This window comes from Sminthopsis crassicaudata, chromosome X (assembly GCF_048593235.1).
Source record: "Sminthopsis crassicaudata isolate SCR6 chromosome X, ASM4859323v1, whole genome shotgun sequence".
NCBI classification, from domain to species: Eukaryota; Metazoa; Chordata; class Mammalia; order Dasyuromorphia; family Dasyuridae; genus Sminthopsis; species Sminthopsis crassicaudata.
In genome coordinates, this window is record NC_133623.1 from 60,185,196 (window position 1) to 60,206,652 (window position 21,457).

The 21,457-nt window shown below is 37.5% G+C and overlaps 1 long non-coding RNA gene across 1 annotated transcript in view; it reads right to left on the reverse strand.

The window, feature by feature from the left end:
- The window catches only part of LOC141548324 (uncharacterized), a 108,746-nt gene extending 89,735 nt beyond the window's left edge, over positions 1–19,011 (reverse strand). Inside the window, exons 1-5 of the long non-coding RNA XR_012483895.1 lie at positions 18,664–19,011; positions 8,590–8,927; positions 6,201–6,282; positions 2,508–2,635; positions 1,656–1,755 (exon numbers count right to left, since the gene is read on the reverse strand). This is a non-coding gene — a long non-coding RNA (uncharacterized LOC141548324). The remainder of the gene's footprint in view (positions 1–1,655; positions 1,756–2,507; positions 2,636–6,200; positions 6,283–8,589; positions 8,928–18,663) is intronic.
- Positions 19,012–21,457: the final 2,446 nt, after the last annotated feature.

Below are 21,457 nucleotides of genomic sequence, written 5' to 3' on the forward strand. Positions count from 1 at the left end.
AGTGAAGGCAATCAAGTTTAAACACATCATAGCCATTACCAGCCATTGTCACTTTAGTATCAATTGCTTTGTCAAATTAGTTAAGGGAACCAGAAGTAAGGGGACTTGACAGGGAAGTTTTGAGATAACATAACTATGTAGTAGCAGAAGGTCAGAAACTTGAAAGTCCATCCTAAAAGCCAGGGGGAAGAGCTGTCAAAAGGAAGACAGAGGCAGTAAGGGGACCAGGTTGACTAAGACCAAGGTAGCTAGTGAAAATAGTCAGATACCTGGAGGGGGACAGATTACTGGGGGGCTTAGAAAGCCAGGATGATCACTTGTTAGGAATATCAAAGAAGTGATTCTCCATATGTATTGTTTAGCCCAGAGCTTTAAAAAAGCCTTTCCATTATTGGCTTGCAATAATTCCATGAGCAGATTGCTCTGGGGTTAATGGGCAGAGGCAATAGCCTCCTCCCTCAAGTCTCTCTCCTCTCTGATCCAACCACCCAAAGGGTGTTATTCCTCTTCACAACTTGACTACAGTTTAGCTTTCCATACTTCTTATACATTACTTCCATTCATACAATCTGTGGTCCCACCAAAGTGAGTTCACAGTTTCTGATATGTCTTCTTTCTCCTTCCCTTTCCCAAGACTGTTGCCCACACCTGGAATGGGCTTTTGTCTCATCTTCTTCATGAGACCTTCCCTGAGATGCCTTTTATTTTTCCATTGTTTCAGGCATGTTTGAAAGATCCCATTTAGGGTCTTGGCAAACTCACTGAAGAGTTTTGCTGGTGGGCTCCCATAACCTTGTATTTTCTTTGTATGTAATTTGTAAACGTCATATGTTTACATGCTATCTTATCTCATTGAATTAGAAAAGGGGCTGCTTTCTTTGTCTCTGCATCCCCAACACTTAACACAGGGCTACCATATATCAATGAGTCAACAAATAATTTGTTAAGTACCCACTCTATATTTGTTAGATCCTTTTCTGGGCACTTGAAATACAAAGATAAATCAAAAGCTCCCTCAAGGAGCTTATATTCTAAGGGGAGAAAATAGAAGATACTTTTAAAATCTTGGTGATTGGTTGCTTAAGTCAGTAGACCAAGGGTTCTAATCCACTAGATTCACTGTGTGGCCTTAGATAAATTCAGTATTCTATCCAGGCCTCTCCCTCCTCCTCTATAAAATGAAAGGCTTTGAGCCCAGAACCCAATGAAGAAGGACCAAATCACCTTTGATTAGACATGGAAACCAATGGAACAATGATCGGGATCGATTCTCCCAAGGCAAACATTTGCTTTCCCGCCTGCATCTTCCTTCCTCTTTCTCCCTAAGCATGCACTATTTATTTCTCCACTATTACTCCCCTCTTTTAGATCCCAAACTAGGCCCTAATTAAGCAGGACCTCAATGGCCCATTTTCTAAGCATTAACAACAAAGCACATTCATTAGGCAGGATTAAATCAGGCCTTTGGGAAACAAATATTGTGACAGAACTACTGGAATAGAGGATGAACCTTGTCAGCTCTGCCAAATTGGACTAGGAATAAAGACCATGGTGAATGGAAGGAGAAAGTGGAGCTTTCCAATGAGAGGCAATCTGGAGGAGCAGAAAGGAATTGGATTTAGAGTCAAAGCGGGGACTTGCTTCCCAGCACTTACTATATGAATGACCTGAGGCAAATCATCAAACCTCTCTTTGGGCCTCAGTTTCTTCCTCTGTAGAGTAAGAAGGCTCAGTCAGAGCCAGTGATGTCTTGGGCTGAAAATAAGAGAGGTATCGTGTCAAGGACTAGGGAAGTTAGAGTCCCATCATATTTTGTCCTTGTCCTGCTTGATTAGGTACTACTGGGAGATCTACTATATTTTGTCCTGGATCAAATGAGATAATAATTGTAAAGTGCTTAGCACAGTATCCAGAACATAGCAAATAAATTATAGTTATTATTATTGTTGTTATTATTGTCAGATTTACATCTAGAATGCTCTGGCTGTGAGAATTATTATTTCCACATATTAATACACTATTAGTGGATCTGTTTTGACATTGTGGAAAATTATACCATAAAAATCACCAAGATGCTCATATCTCTACAATATATATGAAAAGGAAGACTGACATCAAGCCAAATGTCTCTTCTCCCACTTATATAATATTTTTATGAACATCGTCTTTAGATGCATTGGGGGTACCTTCAACAAAGGGATTTGTAAGGAATAAGCAGACTTTTGAAACAAAGATTCCATAGTGACCAAATTGTTACCATCACACTATGTACTCAAACAGAGAGAAAATACAAGATCCCACTGTTTTTATTATTTGTATAATATAAAAGAGCATTTGGTTTGAGAGCAAAACAGTGCCTGAAAGACTCTCCTTCAAACAAGTCTTTCTCAAAGGTAGGCAAGATTCTTTGAAAGGTATAACCACACAGATCACCTTGTTCAACAACTCTCAGATGACAAATAACAGGGAAAGTTTAAAATAGATATATGCTCTCCAAAGGTACTCACTATTGCCAGGCGCCAGGATCCAGCCCAGGCTCCAAAATGATGAAGAAAAATCTTCTACAATTGATGAGATCTTCTGCTCTTCTTCAAAAATGACATTTTGTCTGTTGCATCATAACTCTTCAGAAACTCTGGAAGAGATTTTCAAGTACCCAAAAGAATTTGACCTAACCATTCCCAAAGGAAAAACCAAGAGGATGAAGAGTGTCCATTATCAAGACTATGTTATGCAGTTGCATGGCCAACCTATAGAGATCATCCATCAGTGTGTGTGTGTGTGTGTGTGTTTGTGTGTTTATGCAACATGTCCCAAAAGTGTAGTTGTAACCTTTATTAACTTCAGAAATATAAGAGCTACTAAAAATTTGAAAGTTAGTTAACATTTTTAAATATTGATGTTCTTTATTAAAATTCAACATAACCCCATCTTGTGCTATATATCATTTTAGTCAAGTTTTGAACTTTCAACTCAGTTGAAACTTTTTTTTTTGAACTTTCAACTCAGTGACTGAAAGAATTACATTCATAATAGTAGGCTTGGGATCATCCAAAGAACAGTATCTTGATAGAGACACAACAGTTTTGATGTAATTTCATAGTAACAGTCAAATGATATAGATCAAATGGCTGAAGTGACCAAGCAAAAGGATCTTCCCCACCAAATCCAAGAAAGTGTCAATCCAGAAATGTTACACACACAAGGCATGTTCTGTTTTGATTAAATAAAGTTTTAAATGTATTATTCAAAACTCACAATACTAAAAGAGTATAAAAGAATTGTAAATAATTCAATTATCAAATATTTTAAGTTCTTAAGAAATAAAATGGTACTAAAAGTTTAGGGATACCCTGTACATGTATATATGTATAGGGGTGTGCATGTATATATGTATTCATGATACAGCATAATATAATAAATGAAAAGTGAATTGGGTTAAGAATTGGATAGGAAGAGGCAAAGAGACACACCCAAGAAACTTGAAAGGTCTTTAATGGTTCCCAACCCCTCCCTAAAATGTTCATGTGTTTCATATCAACATCCAGGAAGTATTGCAATCACAGCAGAATTAAAATCACAAAGAGGATCCCTCCAAAACTTGGAACCTTCTTACCTTTCTCCCTTATGTGTACTCTTGAGACTAATCACCAATATGGTGGGCCCCAAAGAATAGGGGAATAATAGACTGCCTAAGAAGGGGTGAATTGACTCCAGTAAGGAATGGAGCAAAACAAGACTGGAAGGTGGACAGGGAGCCAGAATGTAGTTTCCAATCCAGACATAGGACTTGCTTTGAGATAGGACACAATCTTTATTTTCATGATGCTAAAGGTCAGGCCTATGATCTTCTTCAACATCCTGTCAGCAATGTCTGATTACCTGATAGTACCACAAGACAATATGGCTTACAGATCTTACAGATGTCAACATCACTCTTCACGACTGAGTTGAAGGTAGTTTAATGGATACCACAAGACTCCATTTTTAAGAAAGATAGTTAAAAGAGAACCTCTGGTTACCCAAATCTTTTATTGTTATTTCATTATCACCTGAATATCAGGAAGATCGTAGATCTTTTCCAGAGAAGAGCTAAATGCCACAGTGACCATCTCCTGCTCAAAGTCTAGGGTAGCTTGACACAGCTTCTCCTTGATGTCACATACAATTTTCTCTCAGCTGCAGAATTGAAGCTATAACCTTCCTCCTTCAGGATCTTCCTGAGATAGTGGGGCACAGCCAATAAGATAAAACTGAAGATGGCATGGGGAAGGAAGGGCACCTTCATAAATGGGCACAAATGAGCTCATCATCATGGGAGTTCATCAAAATACCAAAGGTCTGACCTAAATGTATACAGGGACAACATAATAGCCTGGGTGGTAACATACATGATTGGAATGTTGAAGCAATCAACTTCTGATCTATGTTAGTTATGTTTTGCTTCACACTTATGCTGTGAGCAGTACAGGTTGCTCTTCAAGGGCCACACATAGTTCATTATAATTCCAGATATTATCCAAATCATCCCAGCTGGTGGCAATACCACCTTCATTGGGGGTACTTAGGGTCAGAATGCCTCTCTTGTTCTTGGCCCTATCAAGTAATTGTCTTTCCAACCCAAGATAACCAAAATCAAAATAAAACTCTTCCAATTAGCTCCCATGTCTCAGAAAACAAGAGGAACTAGATCTGGAGTCAGGAAGATCTGGGTTCAAATTCCACCTCAGACACTTACTAGTGTCGGCCCAATGTTATTTGCAAACATGAATGTTTGGAGGATGTCACCATCTATAGGGAAGCCCTTCCTTGACTGGATATCTCCCATAACAACCATCCTAACTATTCACCTAATCACAAAATCCTAGATCTAGATCTTAAAGGACCTTAAAGGTCATATAGTCTGATCCACTTATTTATACAGGGCAAATCAGAGGCCCAGGCAGGGGGATTATCTTCCCCAAGATCACACACACATAAATAATACATGAAGGCTGCTGACCTTCATCTTTTACTTCATCATACTGACTCCAAATTGTGTTCTTTCCCACTGTCATACTGCCTAGGAGAGTTCTTTTTTATCCCAAATTAAGAATCCTGAATTTTCCATATACTTTTTTTTCTCTTTAAATTTATCTCTCATTTGGGTTTCCTTCCCAACTCCAAAGGAGAAGATTTACAAACAGCTTTAACTCCTTTGAGTCATAGCCACAGTAGGAAAGCACCCATAATGGCCATCATGCTTTTGGTACTTCCAGAAAGCAACCTCTCTCCAGGGACACTATAAATAAGTGAGGAATTGAATTGAGTTAAATTGGACCTCTCCACAGGGTCCACAATCAATCTTTGTTATTAACACAAAGTTCGTCCTTCCAGGAAGAAGGAACATATCTCCAAGGAGATTTTCTATATTAGCAATATCTTGAGAGACTTTCTGCCGGAGTCTCAGCAAGGAAAAAAAAATCTTATTTTCTCTGTGTTTTTAAGGAAGTTAGTCCAGTCCCCACTTTGTCAATAAGTACATCATCACACTTGGAAGCATAGGAAGAGAGGTTTGGCCAATGATTCATTGAGAACAGACTTGGTGTTTGAGACAGTTCCAAGCCTTTTCAAAGGATCTTCAACATGTTGGCAGAGCACCAACAACCTAACTGATCTAAAGATGAGAAATAATCATGCTTATTTAAATATTTTGCATCCAAAAGGACAGAACACCATGTGGGAAAGCTAGTAAAGGGCTTCTCCAAGGGCCAGTCTCAATCTGTTCAGCCATGATTTGCATGAGAACATGTTCCTCTAAGCTTACACAAGTGGCTTCAGATCCACTAAAGGGAATCATCGGCCTGGTAAGGAGCTGGGACAAAGGCATGCCAGTGCCAACCATAGGTGCATCTCCAAGAAAATGGGATGCAGTCTCACGAGACAGGTTATTATTGGTCTCAGGCTGTATCATCTCATGAATACTAAAATGAAACTCATCCTCTCCCTCACTCCTTAAAAGAACATTTGCTTTAGAAAGAGAGCAAAGTAGTTAGAAACAGAGTCATCCTCAGTTTTCATCTTATTGGCTGTGATCTAATGAACTACCTCATGGCGATACACAAATTTCAATTGATTTTAAATCAATTGAAAGTTGGAAGACCTGACATTCAATTCTAGCTCTGACATTTCTCAGCCATGTGACCTAAGATGTCACTTACCTTCTCTGCATTTCAGTTTCTTCATTTGTCGAATGAAGGTGTTGGATTAGATGATCTGGAAAGTCCTTTCCCACTTTAAATCCTATGATTAACAATATAAATTCTCAATTTCACGTATAATCCTCTTTTGCGGTTGTACTGTGTATGTGAAAAGGCTTATATGATGTTAGTAAGCTTTAGAATCTCAAAATTTTAAAATTCTAAATAAATATATAAATCCTATGATTGACTTCTTCATCTGTCCTCATGGCACTTTTTAATCCTCTTAGATGCTCATTCTTATATTTTTTTTGTCTGTGTACATCTCTGGTCTTGCACTGAAGTGCTGTATGTGGTAAATTTATGGAAGGTTACAGAAAAAAGGCTGGGAAAGCATGAATCATAAATAAGCTGTTATTATTCTTGGAGGTGACTCATCAATCAATAAGATCCCAGATCTGTCATTGTAGCAGCAGAATAACTGTAACCATTCCAATTAGACTTGAAGTCTTAGGGAGAAACCATGTTTTATTCATCTTTGTACCTTCCTCCTAATCCAGCAAAAGCTTCACACATAAAAGTCACTTAAATGTTTGGTGAATGAATGAGGATGCCAACCCCCTTCTTTTTCAAACATAGTCCAACATCATTAATTCAGACTAAAAGGGGGAATAAAGTGTGTATTATAGGATACATTTTAAGTAATCCTATTTTCTTATTTTAAAAATAGTCATTGAAATCAGTCTACCAAAGGAAAGGTCCTTAAGACGCCTCCTTTGAGGATTAAAAAATTAATTGCCATTGGCATAGGGAATTCACAAAGGCAGTCCATGGCCTGCTGAGTTCAGGGGAAAATTTTAAAGGTCCAAATTGGCAGAATATGGAAACTGATTAGCTAGGAGAAAAGGGAGAGGAAACAACCTAGGATGGCTCCAAGGGTACAAACTTAGGGTAGGGAAGTGGAAGGAGGGTTACACTTGTAGCTTAAGAGCCCCAGGGCTGAATCCCTTTGTCCTTACTAGCCATGTGACCAAGAACAATACCTCTAGGTATTCACAAAACAGTGAAAATGTAAAATGCTTTACAAACTTTAGAAAGTTGTATAAATCTAAGTAATTCTTGCTTACTTAGTATGAATTTAGAGAAGACAACATTACATCTCCTCTCCTGGAGTTGGCTTGTTTAGACTGTGGCTAAGCCCAACTGTCTCCTAAGAGACCTGTTTGGGTGCTGGCTGTTTCAACCATACCCATACCATGCCTAGCAAGTGGTCAGCCACTTTTTGAGTAAAGATTTCCAATGAGGGAGAACCCATTATCTCCCAAAGCAGCTTATGCTTAGAGCATTACTTTCAATATTATAGACTAGGCACGATGAGGACCTTACAAACACTCTTGAGATTGCAGAATATTATTATTATTATTATTATTATTATTATTATTATTATTATTATTATTATTATTATTATTATTATTATTATTATTATTATTATTATTATATGCTGGCCTTAAAGACTGAGAGGCAGGTAACCTTTGGTTCCAACAAACAAGTGAAGGAACTGACAAATGATTTGTAATGTGTAAAACATTAAATTTCTGAAGGCACCAGAAATAGAGTCAGAAAATTCGTACCAGCATATTTTCACATTGCCTCCTTCAATCCAAGATCATTTTCGCTGCTTTTTATTTATCCAGTTTAGTTATAGTCAAAAAGGCAGGATAATTGTTCTGTTAAGAGAAATCCCTAAAAAGGGATAAATGTGGGCAGCTTGATTAGGCTAGTGATAAATATAAATAAATAGAACTATGCATGAAATCAATAGTTTCACCAGCCTTTGTTTAAACCATGTACTGATATGTGCAAATTTATATAATAAGAATTATTCCAGGCTAGATGATTCATAAATTATGGCTGAAAACAACTTTGAAAGACTTCAGAATTCTCATCAATAATCAGTGTAATACCATTTCTACAGGCAGATGAGAGTGATTTCAAGTCTACCTCCTGCCAGAGTGGTAAAGGACTCAAGATGCAGAAGCTGACCAACATTTTTAAACATGGTCAACACAGGCAACTGCTTTGTTGGACTATGCATATTTGCCATAAAGGCTTATGGGGGTAGTAGGCAATGGAGAGGTGAAAGGGAGAGAAAATATCTGTTAATTTAAAAAATTTTAATTTTAAGAAATAAATAAAATTAATGTTTTTTTTTAATAAATTAATGGATGAATTACCTCAGTATCAACACAGATCCATTTTCTTGTTTTTCCTGACTGCCAGATTTGTCTGGCAGCTAGCTATCAATCTGCAGCTAGCTATATAAGAACAATGGTCCTTCTTAGCTAAGTGAAAGGTAGAGAGAGAGAAGTACTGATAATCAGTAGAATTCCAAAGTTGAGTTTATACATACCCATTATTTCAACCATTTTGATGAACTTGCATTTCAACCAACCATTCAGCCCTTTCATTCAAGAAATTAGTTTGCTTTGTCTTCATTGAATTATCCAAATGGTCTGAGACACTTAATACTGGCCTGTATCATGAAGACAAGGCCATAGAATAAAACGGACTGACTTTGACGGAGTTTTTGAAGAACAATTTTGAAGGCCAATCCCCATTTGGGAAGATAAAAAGTTATAGGTGCTGGTATAAGTTGTAGTTGCTTCCTCTAAAGCTTCTTCTTCCAAATTATAAATTAGAATGATTCACTGAAGCAACTAGAAACCAATTTGTTCCAATGTCACACACCTGCACAAAAACAAAACAAACAAAAAAAAAAGCTGGTACTCTCCCAATCTATTATAAAAATAAAGCCCAAACCACAAAACTACAGGAAATTATTTCAATTCAATGAAAAAAAATCTCAACAGAATACCAATTATGAACCCCAGCAATATGCAAAATTGGAGGAGGAGGGGTAGAGCAGTGAGTTGGTAGAGGGAGGGTTACAGAAAGATATAAAAATAAAATATAATATATAATATAATAATAATAAAATATAGCATTAAGGATTTTGTGAATGAATTGAAGAAATGACACTTAATTTGGACTAGTTCTTAGGATGGATGGAACATAACAGGGGATGACAAAAAGAAGGCAAAATAACTCAATTCTAATTTCACATAGCAGAGGTTATCAGAAGAACTCTGCTTTTTTTTTTAAATCTTTCTTGATACATGTTTTTTTTTCCCTTTCTTCCAAACATAAATTATCTCTAGACTGTAAAGGACAAATTAAAAACGACTAATAGAGAAATTAAACAGGTAGATGCCAAAAGGACATCTACTCACCGTCTACATCCTGAACCAGAATGTTATTTATTCAGTGGGTTCAAGAAGAGATCTCACATACAAGATAGATAGGTAATTTATAGCTAAAAACCATAGTTATAGAAAAGGTAATGTCATAATTCTTAGAAACTGATGTACAAAAAATGTACATCTCATTGAGAAAGGGCAGGTGGGAAGGTACAGAGAAGAAATTCAGAAAAATTTCATACTGTACAAACACTAGGAAATTTGTTCTCGCATCTTAATCAAAAGTTTGTGGCGAGGGAAAGAGGGGAAAAGTTGGAACAGAGGGTTTTGTAAGGATCAATGTTGAAAAATTACCCATGCAGATGTTTTGTAAATAAAAAGCTATAATAATCAAAATAAATAAATTAATTTAAAAAAAAAGTTTGTGGCAATAACCTTCTTCTCTATCAGTCTTCTTAGCTTTCAGGGGCTGGGGGTTATGTCTGACTACTTACATAGGACAAAAATTAATGAAAATCACAGCTAGTGCCCAGAAGCTACTATGCATCCATTCCTAAATGAATACTGCCAGATGCATAATAGAAGAGACATGTCTGCAGAGACTTTGGTCTTCCATGTCTACATTGTCACATGATCCCTATACTCAGTCTTGAACCCTGGAATGCAGGCAGTTAGTGAAGTTACAGGAAGTGATGTGACCCACAGGAAGCAGACAACATTGGTGACCATTGGTCAAGGATGGTTATGTCCTTTTGGTCTATCCAATGAAAAGGTTTGGGTCTTACAACATTAAAGAAGAAAATAACTTTGGAAGACTATGGAACTCTGATCAACACAATGATAATTCATGTGTCCAATATGAAATGTGTCACTCTCCTGCTAGAGAGAGGTGGTGAACACAGTGCAGAAAGTGGCATACATTTTAGATATAGCTTAGAGGGGAATTTGTTTTGCAGGACTATATAACTGTGGGGTTAATTTTTTACATCCTTATTACAAAAGGATTCTGGAGAGATGGTGAAGTAGATTGGTAAATTTCAGCTCTCCAGATTTCCCCCACAAATAGAACAAATTTGTACTTCAGAGAAAATATAAGAATAATTGGGCTGCCTGAAAGATATGTGTGTAGATATAGGGATGGGCAGTGTGTATGTGTATGTATATATCTACAAATGTGTACATAAATATATCCTTCCTTAATCATAGCCTGCTTGGAGGGGGCAGGGAGGATGAAAGGGAGAAAAAAGAATAAAGTTAAAAAGAAAAAAAAAAGGTGTGCAGCAGAGAACAAAAAGAACAATTTTACAAGTGAGGAAAATTTGGATGTTCATGAATATAATTTCTTCTACTAATTTATATTTTCTTGAACTGATAATTTGTTTTTTTATATATATTTGAATCCTCCCTGATGTTCTGCTGGGCACATGAAAATATTTTCTTTTGTTGGGTTTATTTTGTTTTGTATTCTTTTTCTGTTTTTCTTATTATTTCTTATTTTAAAATACAAAATAAAAATAAAATCAAGTACTTATTACTTGAAAAATAAAAATTAGCAACTTAAAGCAAAGGGGAAATTGCAGTATATACATGTAATACTATTTGCTATGCGAAATGATGATGGGAATGAGTTTAGAAAATCCCAAGAAGCCCTATCTGAACTGATACAGACTGATGCGAACACAACCAGAAAAACAATGTAAACAATTACAACATTGAAAAAACAATCAGTTTTGAAGAATTTTTAAAGCTCATTTGTTTTTCTTGACTATACATATTTATTACAAGGGTTTTTTTTTTTCCTTTTTTAATAAAGGAAAGGGGAAGTGGGAGGAGACAAAAAGAAATATTTGTTAATTAAAAGAAATTAATTTATGTTGCATGCTGCAATCTGGGGTGTCAGATCAGCACCACTCAAGTGTTTTTATTAGGAGTGGATGCCTGTGGGGATGGGTCTAATTGATTATCCATCCCTGAGGAGACATGGCTCCCAGCATATACTACAGCTCTAGTCTCCCTCTCCCACTCCAGATGTACATAAGTGGTATAAGGGGTAAGAGTGGCAGACTTGAAATTAGGTCTAAGTTTAAACTTAAGACCTAAGTTTAAATTTGACCATAGATACTTTCTAGTCACATCCTAAACAAGTTACTTGACCTCTCTTAGCCTCAATTTCCTCATCAAAAGAGATAATAATAGTAGCTATCTCACAGGAGTTGTGAGAATCAGATGAGGTAACACACTTAGCAATCACTTAGCAAACTTTAAGTGTTATATAATGCTAATTAGTATTTTTATATCCCTAATACATTAGTCCAGTGTGGAAGAGTGGGCACTTTTCTCCAGAATCTTAAAATTTTTGAGCTCAAAAGAGCTTCAGTGACCATGTAGGCCAATCCGTGATATTTCCAAAGAAATATAGGATAACTTCTGCTTGAGAAGCCCCAAGGAGAAAGGACCTCAGCATCTCCCAAGGCAGCCCATTGCACTTTGGGGTAGTTTTGCTGGTTCCCAATTCCTTCCTGACATCAATCTTGAATTGGTCCCATTGTATCAATTCATTTCTTTCCTTGTCTGAATTGTGAAGCATCCCATTTGAGCTACTAATGTCAGCTGCACATTCAGTCAAGTATTCAGATAAAAATAAACACCCCCTGATGAAATTTCAATCTGGTGAAAGTCTATTGCTGATCTCACACTTATCCAGCTATGACCTAGCTATTAATGTATAGAAGAACATCTCAATTCTGCATTTCTCTAGAGCCTCAAGGGCAAGAAAATTAAATCCACTATCCTTCTGGAACTACGTCCTTTAATCCATCCCTCCTTGACTTCAGACATGACTCCATCTGAGACATCCTCGTCTGGGAAGCAACTTTTCTATTACAAAGCTTACCAGAGAAGGGGAGTCTTCCCCTCCACCCCCACGACTCAGGTCAAGAATAATATGGGGAATTAATTTGTAAAGGGGGGAGGGGCAGGATCTCAAACTATGCTAAAAAGTGATAATTGTCAAAATAATCTGTTCCTGGGTAAGAAATAGAGAGGTTGGTCATGGAATAGATTAAACAAACAATACCCAGAAGCAAATAAGCACAGTAACCTAGTGTTTGATAAATCCAAAAATCTCAGCTACAGAGACAAAACCAACAGAAAGTTGCAAAAAAAATGGAAAGAAGTTTAGCAGAAACTAGGTATAGACCAACTTCTCACACAGTACACCAAGACAAAATCCAGACATATATAAATTAGACATAAAAGGTAACATAAGTAAATAAGGGGAGCATGGAAGACATTATCTGTCAGTTCTTTGGATAAGGAAAAAGTTTGACCAAACAAGATATAGAGAGGCTCATGGAAGATAAAATGGGCATTTTTTATTATACTCAATTTTCACAAATAAAAACAATACAATTAAATTTTTTAAAAAGCAGAAAATTTTGAGGGAAAGTTAGAGCAAGTTTCTCTCATAAGAGTCTCATTCTTAAAATATATAAGGAACTGAATCAAATTTATAGATATAAAAGCCACTCTCCAAGTGATAAATGGTCAAAGGATATAATAGGCAATTTTTAAAGGAAAAAACCCTAAGCCACTAATGATGTTCTAAATCACCTATAAACAGAGAAGTGCCCCACACCCATTAGATTGGCTAAGATAATAAAAAAGAAAAATGACAAATGCTAAAGGGAATATGGTTTAAAAAACAGGCCTTTTAATGCCCTACTGTTGGGGCTATGAACTGATCCAACTATTCTGAAAATCAATTTAGAAATATGCCCAGAAAGTTTTAAACTGTACTACTGGGCATAAACCTCAAAGGAATCCCCCCAAAAAGACTCATGTGTACAAAACAAAAGTTTATATTTGGAGAATGGTTAAACAAATTATGATATATAAAGGTCATGGCAACCGAGAAAAAGGAGGGGGGAGGAGAATTATATCGCTACATAAAAACAAAAGATGAAAAGAAACTAATTAGCATAACCCAAAGAGAAAACAAGAGAAGGTCCGAGGCTAGGGAAAGCGAGCCAGTGTAATTGAAGGAACATGGTACTGTGTTCATAGCAGGAGGGGAGGAAGATCATAACTTCAAAAACTCAATATTGAAAATAGATCCATGAAAATATAAACTTAATTCATAACTTTAAATGTGAACGCATCAAACAACTCAATACAGTGAAAAAGAATGAGCATTTGGATAAGAAAACAAAAACTTATAATCTGTTACTTAAAAGAAACACCATTTAAAAAAAAAACAAAGACAATAAACCTGGGAAGAATAGAAAAACATTTGCTTTGCATCAAGTAAATTCAAAATTTTAGTTGCAATCATGCTATCTGCAAAGCAAAAATAAATATTTTTAAAATATTAAAGGGAATGATGAATAGAACTATATTTAACAAACAAGGAAACTACTATCAATATCAATAATAATTTTACATGCTCCATATGCCATAGCATACTGATTCCTAAAGAAAACATCTGAGTTTCAAGAACAAATAGATATTCCCAATGATAGGAATCAGTTTTGGCTAAGTCTAACAGAAAAAAATAAAAGGGAAAATATGGAACTGAACATCGCTGGAAAAACTAGAACTAAAAGACTTGTTCCATATTTTAAATAGAACTGCAAAAGGATATATGTATTCCTCAATACCACAAGAAACTTTTACAAAAACGGACTGCATCATGACAGACACAAAAAGGCAGAAATAGTAAATAAATGCCTTTTAGATCATAAAGCAAAAAAGATAGTCATTGGCTAATGATGAAATCCTAAACCATCATTGGTTCAAAGAATAAATAATAAAAACCAATAAAAATTATGTAAAAGAAAATTATAATAATAAAACAATGCACTAGAATTTCTAGAATGCAGTCATTGGGAAAAAATATTTTCCCCATAGATATATATTAACAAAATGCACAAAAAGAGGATTAATTTACTAAATATGCATTTTAAAATATTTTATTTTAAAAAAGAAAACCAACAGTAAAACAAACCCAATATAAACACAAAAGAGATATTAAAAATTAGAGGATAAATAAAACAATTAAAAATAAAAAAAGACATAGAAATTATAAATACAACTGAACTCTGTTTTTTTTAAGACCAATAAAATAGATAAATGTTTATCTAATCTATTTTAAAGGAAGATAGCAGAAAATCAAGTCAATATAATAGCAAATTTATGAGTAAAGTGAAATCTCAACAAAATACAAAAGAAATAAATTGAATAATCAGAATATGTTATATCCAATTATATGCTAAAAAAAAACTAAGAATAAAAAAAAGAATAAAGGAATATCTCCAAATATATTAAATATTCAAATTATCAGAAAACCAGATAGATATTTTAAATAATCCAATCTCAAATCCCATTCCAAATAACAACAAAATTCATAAAGTATCTGGGGATCAGCCTCACAAAGCACGCAAAAAGCTTGTATAGACACAATTACAAAGTTCTCCAAAAAAAACCCAACAACAACAACCTAAATACCTAGAGGAAAATTCAGTCCACATGTCTTCAAGAGCTCAATTCTGATCATTAATGCACAATATAAATGTAAGCTTTTATTATTCCCTTTTGTAGGCCTCAGTTTCCCTTTATGTAAAGTGGGAGGGTAGAATTCAATGATATCTAAGGGTCCTCTTAGTTCTTGGAGTTCTTTAGCAACACTGAGGTCCTGGGCAAGCCACAGGATCATAGATCACTGGCTACCCACCATATCTGGAATGGCCCTTTTCATTACCACCTGTTATGATAATGGCTTCCTGATTTCCTTCTCAGGCCAGCTAAAATCTCACTTCTGGCAGAAGGTCTTCTGGTTCCCCCTACATCCTAGTATATTCTTTTCTAAGGTTACCTTCTATACCTGTTTTGTCCTTCCCTTCAGAATATAAGGTCCCAGCAGCTTTTATTTCACATCCCCAGCATGGCACTTGGCACTAGGGGATGGAGAATGGACCTGTGATTTCATTAGCACAGAGAACCTACAGATAAAGAAACTGCCTTTTGCAGTTCATAAAACTTTTGCAGTTCATAAAACTTATAAAACTTCCACTCATAAAACTTAAAAGCTACCTAGAATACAAAGTGATCCAGGATCACACACTGAGTATGGGCTAGAGAAGGAACTAGAGCATAGGGCTTCCTGGTTTTGAAGCCAGCTCTCAATCTACTCCTCTCCCAAGCTGAGCTCCTAAGGAGGAAGGGTGTGACCTGAAAGTCAGGCAGAGAGCTTTAGATTAGATATAACAGAAAAAAGAATGACCAGGACAATTCTGTGTGACCAGTGGTCAGTCTTAGGACACTGGACAGCTCCCAGCTGGGGTGATTTTTTTTACTTTCCTCAGGGCCCCAAATTCCCTGAGCAGGTTCCACTCTTTTTTTTTTAAACTCTGGTTGATAAGGAACTTATCAAGAACTGTTTCATTTTTTTTTAAAGGTTGAAAAAACTTTTCCATATTCTGCCCAAACATGACTGGCTATATGTTAAATTCCAATTACATGCTAGGCAGTAATTATTTTTGGAATATAGCTACTTAAATAGCAATTGCAATAAGTGTCACTTATAAGTAAAGAATGAAAGTTTCCCAAAAGTTGGAGCTACTGAGCTGGCCAAGAGCTGAGTTAAAATTCCAGGTCTAGCTCAAATTACTCCATCACTCTCAAATCTTAGATTCCTCAGAGGGAAACTAGAACAAAAAGGAACATTAATTTTAAGAGATAAGGGACCCAATAGTATTTTAACTTCCTTATGTTAGAAGTGAGCAAAGTGAAGCTCAGGAAAAAGAAAAGATTGAGCATAATAGGATCCCGATCTAGACCTGGGGGGAACCTCAGAGACTAGATTTTACTGAGAAAGAAACTGAGGTGGGGGTGGGGAGGGTAGTATACCTTTACATAATAGGAAACTAGAACTGGGAACCACAAGGAACCCCAGAGAGGATCTTCTCCAACCCATTCGTTTTATAGGTTAAAAGAATGAGGCCCAGAGGAGAAAATGGGTAAGCTTAATCAGAACCTTGATCTAGAGAATTATGGGAACACAAAGGCCATTTAATTAGGCCCTCCTGCTTTACATAGGAGGAAAGTTAGATTGGGGGGGGGTAGGGAGAAGGAAAAAAGGACAACATAATAGGATCCTGGATCTGAAGAAAAACTTCAGAAGTCATAAAGTATAATCCCCTCATTTTATTAAGGGAAAAACTGGGACAAAAGGAGGGGAAGGCACTTCACATTATAGGAACCTAGCCTTTAAAGTGAAGGGGGCCAACTACGCAATCCGGTCAAACTCTTTCATTTTACAGGTGAATAGAGCGAGACCTTCGGAGAGGCATAATCAAAACCATGCTTTAGACTTTAAAGTCCTCATCTCTTCATTTTAGGGACTAGAAAATGAGTCAAGGCAGAGAAATAAATATACTTAAATAAGAAAATCTATGTAGAGATAGAAAGGGATTGAAGAAGCCATTTTGGGCAAACATTCAGTATTATTAAGGATAATAAAATCTTACCTCTAAAGCTAAGAAGAATCTCAGAGACCAACTAGTCAACCTCTTCATTTTCAGCAATTAAAGTCTGAGTTAAGGCAATAAATATATCTAATCCAGGAACTTGGATTAAAAGCCCTGGAAGCCATTTTGTACCACGCTTTCATTTTCCATGTGAGTAAACTGAGGTCCAGGAAAGAACAATGAGGACGCCTAAACAAGGTACCCGGATGTCAAGCTCCAAGAGACCCTAGAGGCCATTTTGTTGAAGCCTTCGGTTGTTTTTTTTTTTTTTTTTTTTTTTTTTTTTTTTTTAAACTGCGTCACTCAGGCCTAGGAAGGATCAATGAATATGCCAAATCCAGGAACCTGGATCTGGAGCTGGAAGGGTCCTTGGAGGCCATTTTGTTCAAACCCTTCGTTTTATGATGAGCAAAGATAAATATCAGGAAGGGAAGTGACTCTATAGAAGAGGATCCCGATTCAGAGGATCCTTATAGGACATATCTCGCCCATCCCCCTCCTTTTACAGGTGAGGAAACTCAGCAAAAGAGCAGAGCGTAATCAAATTATAGACATCCACTTAGAAAAGGTCTCCGAGACTACCTTGTCCAAACCCTTCATTTTACAGGGGAGCAAAGGGAGACCTTGAAAGAAAAAAGGGCTAAGCATCTTGGTAGCCTTTATGTATAGTTGGAACTATCCAACATTATCATTTTTCTTTTTTTTTTTTTTCAATAGCATTTAATTTTCCAAATGCATGTACAAATGGCTTTCAACAATTCATTTTTGTAAAACTTGGGGGCCCAAATTTTTCTCCCTTTCTTTACCCCCCCCAAGACAACAAGCAATTTTATAAAGATTAAACAGGCAACACGGTCATTTCTCAGACAAGGAAACTGAGGCCAAGTAAGTGACGATAATAAAAGCCTTATTAGAGCTAGAAGACACTAAATAGATTTCCCTATTCCAATTCCCTCATTTTCCAAATAAGGAATTAAGGTCCAAAGAAGAAAAATAGAATCAAACGAGCCTAACACGCCGGAAGGGCCTTCAGAGGCCATGTTTTACAGATGAAGAAACCGAGTCTCCAAAAGAAGGCAATGGCAACCATCATTAGGACTTGAATCTGGACCTAAAAGGGACCTTTCGGGCAACCTAAATCAACTGTCTTATTTTCAAAGTAAGGAAACTGAGGGAAATGACATGGATAAGGACAACAGGAGCCTACAAATTATAGTTTCAAACCCCCAAACCTCTTCTTTTACAGATGAGGAAACTGAGGCGAAGTTCCTGAAGAGAACAGTCACCTGGCTTCGCAACTTGAAAATGACCCCAGAAGCCACTGAATCTCCTCACATCTCGAAGGAGGGGGAGAAAGGCCCCAAGGAGGCAGAGCAATTTCGAATCATAAATTCGCAGATCTGGACATGGAAGAGCCGTGAGGGCCATCCAGGGAGCTGCCGCCACTTACTATCCAGCCCCTCCTGTCGGGAGACCACTTGTTGGGTTCGCTACACTTGTGGTTCATCTCAGTGGCTCCCGACACCTTGCAAGTGTCGATTCCCACACGGAATGAGAATCCGGGTCCAGCCTTACGCAGGGATAAAATAAAGGGGGCGGGGGCGTCTTTTTTTTTTTTTAAATAAGATCATCATTTTTATAAATCTGAAAAATGAGGGGAAGACGCAGCTCTAGGAGGTTGGGGCGAATGCTGGATCTTACCTTTGTACGGCCTTCCCGGAGCTCGTCAGCAACGCCCGCAGCGCCTGACAGCCGCATGAAACGCGGAGCGTTTCTACGGAACCGTGCCCGGGCTGAGAACGCCGAAGCTCGGCTTCCCTGGCGAAGACTACACCTCCTGTGCTGCGTGAGTGTGACAAAAAGGGCGGGGGAGGGGGAGGGGAAGCAGCCGCTCAGGCCGCGAGCGCTGAGCCGGGTCAATACTGCCATCTAGAGGCCGCTGGACAGATAGCAACCTGCCAGCCGGCCGAAGAGGGAGCGCTGTGCATAAATGGCCCCCGGGAAAGCGCTCCCGGAGCCCCCTGCGCGAGCCTTGGCACCCGCCCCCCCGCGACAAGCGGCGGGAGGGGGAGGCTTTCATCCGGGAGCTCGCTGAGTCACAGGAATCCCTCAGATCCCTTTCCAGGTAGAGCAATAGTCTAGGAATTATGCAGAGCTGCCAGGGGCGGAGGGCCAAGCGGCCGGTCCTTCCCTGGCAGAACTGATGAATCATCCCTCGCATTTTCTCCTGCGTCACTGTTCCTCCAGAGATGGCTTCCCCTCTCTAGTGCCAGCTCAGCCCCCTCCCTCCTGTCCAAGGCCAGAGCCTCCACGCAGCTTGCCCCAGCTGTCCCTGGGCACCTGGCACTTGCCATGGGTCATTCTCAAGCCGGGGCTCAGAAAAAGCCAAATAAAGCCATTCCCTGCTTTTACAAAGGAGGGCATTAGGTCCCTGGAGGGGAAATCACACAGAGGGTCCTACCTCTAGACCTGGAAGGGATCCTAGGGGCCATTGAAGCCCAGTCCCTCCACTGTGCCAAGAAGGAAAACGATGGCCCAGGTAATGTTTACTTGCCCAAAGTCATATATACATATATATGTGTGTGTGTGTATACACACACATACACACACACATACACACATATGTACAAATATACACACAGACACGCATAAATACACACATACACCTATATGCTCACGCACACACATATGTATGCATGCAGACATATATGTACACACATGCGCGCACATATGTGTGTATATAGACAGATACACGCATGCACATATATGCACACATAAATACACACCTATATGGACATGCACACACATATTTATGTATGTAGACATATATGTACATATACACATGTATATGCACATACACACACACACACACACATATATATATAAAATCTTCACTGTAAATTAAGACGGAAGTCCATGGGGCACTTAGCCCATCCCCCTCATGTTACAGGTGATGAAACAAACCCATTTCAAATGGGACATCCCATTGGCATCCACATTTCCAAAGAAGATCTGTCTTTCCATCCAAATCCTCCCCTCTTCTGAGCTGTGATTACCACTGAAAACAACTTCTGCTACCATAAACAAATTAGGAGAGCAAGGAATAACTTATCTGCCAGGTCTACAGAGAAGGGTGAACTTTATGACTAAACAAGAGATAGAGATCATTATAAAATGCTATGGAGATCATTCTGATCACCATTTAATTTAATTAATTACAACTAATTTCTAATTGAAAAGTTTCCCACAAACAAAACAAATGGCCAACCAGAGTAGGAGGAAAGCAGGAAACTGAGAATTTTTACAGCAAGTGTTTCTGATAAAAGCTTCATTTCTCAACTATATAGAGAACTGGGTCAAATCTATAAGAATACAAATCATTCCCCAGGTGATGAATGGCCAAAGGACATGAACAAGCAGTTTTCAGATGAAGAAATTAAAGCTAGCTATTTAGAGTATAGATAAATACTATCTAGAGTTTAGTATTAAAAAATTCTCTAAATCACTATGCAGAGAAATACAAATCAAAACAGAGTTCTGCAGTACCACCTTATACCTATTAGATTGGCTAATAAGACAAAAGAAAAATTATGAATGGTGGAGAAGATGTGGGAAAATTGGGACACCTCTGCAATTGTTGGTAGAGTTGTGAAATGATCCAACCATTCTGGGAAGCAGAAAGGGAGGATAATTTGGAACACAAAATCTTATTAAAAATTATCTTTACATATATGCTGAAATTTATGCTGAATGCTGAAAATTATCTTTACATATAATTGGATATTGTTAATTATAATAATTATTAAATATTATTATAATTATAATATAATATAATAATAAATATTTATAAAAATTATTTTAAAAAACAAACAAAAAAAACAACTCCATCCTTTGAGTCAGCCAAGTTTGCAAGCTCAGTGTCACCCTCCTATCATCTACAATAAGTGACAAAGGCCTGGATGGTTGCCAGTCCTATGCCAGGCTTTGTCATTTTTCTCTCCCCAAAATTTCTCCCTTCTCTCCACTCATAGAGCTACCAGCTTTTCAGGTCTCCATCACCTCTTGAATGGCCTGTTGCAATAATCTTCTAATTGATCTCCCTGCCTCAATCTTTTACCACTTGATCTATCCTGAACTTAATTGTGTGTTGATTTTCCTAGAGCAAAAAAAATCTATGTCATCCCTATTCAATAAACTCCATTGCCTTCCTATTACCTGCAGGATCAATTATAGAGCCTGATATTTAAAGCACTTCACCACCTGGCCCCTTTTTGCCATTCCAATATTCTTATTTCTACTCTCTTCCTCAAATGTTATCTTCTAACCAGCAAATGTGCTGTTCCAAAATACTCAATCTCCCATCTCCATTCTTTTGCACATGTTCTTTTTCATACCTAGAATGCTCTGCTCTCCTTCCCAATCTCTAACTCCTAGAATTCCTGGTTTCTTTTTAAACTCAGCTCAAGTACCCACTACACTCCAGAAAGTCTTTCCT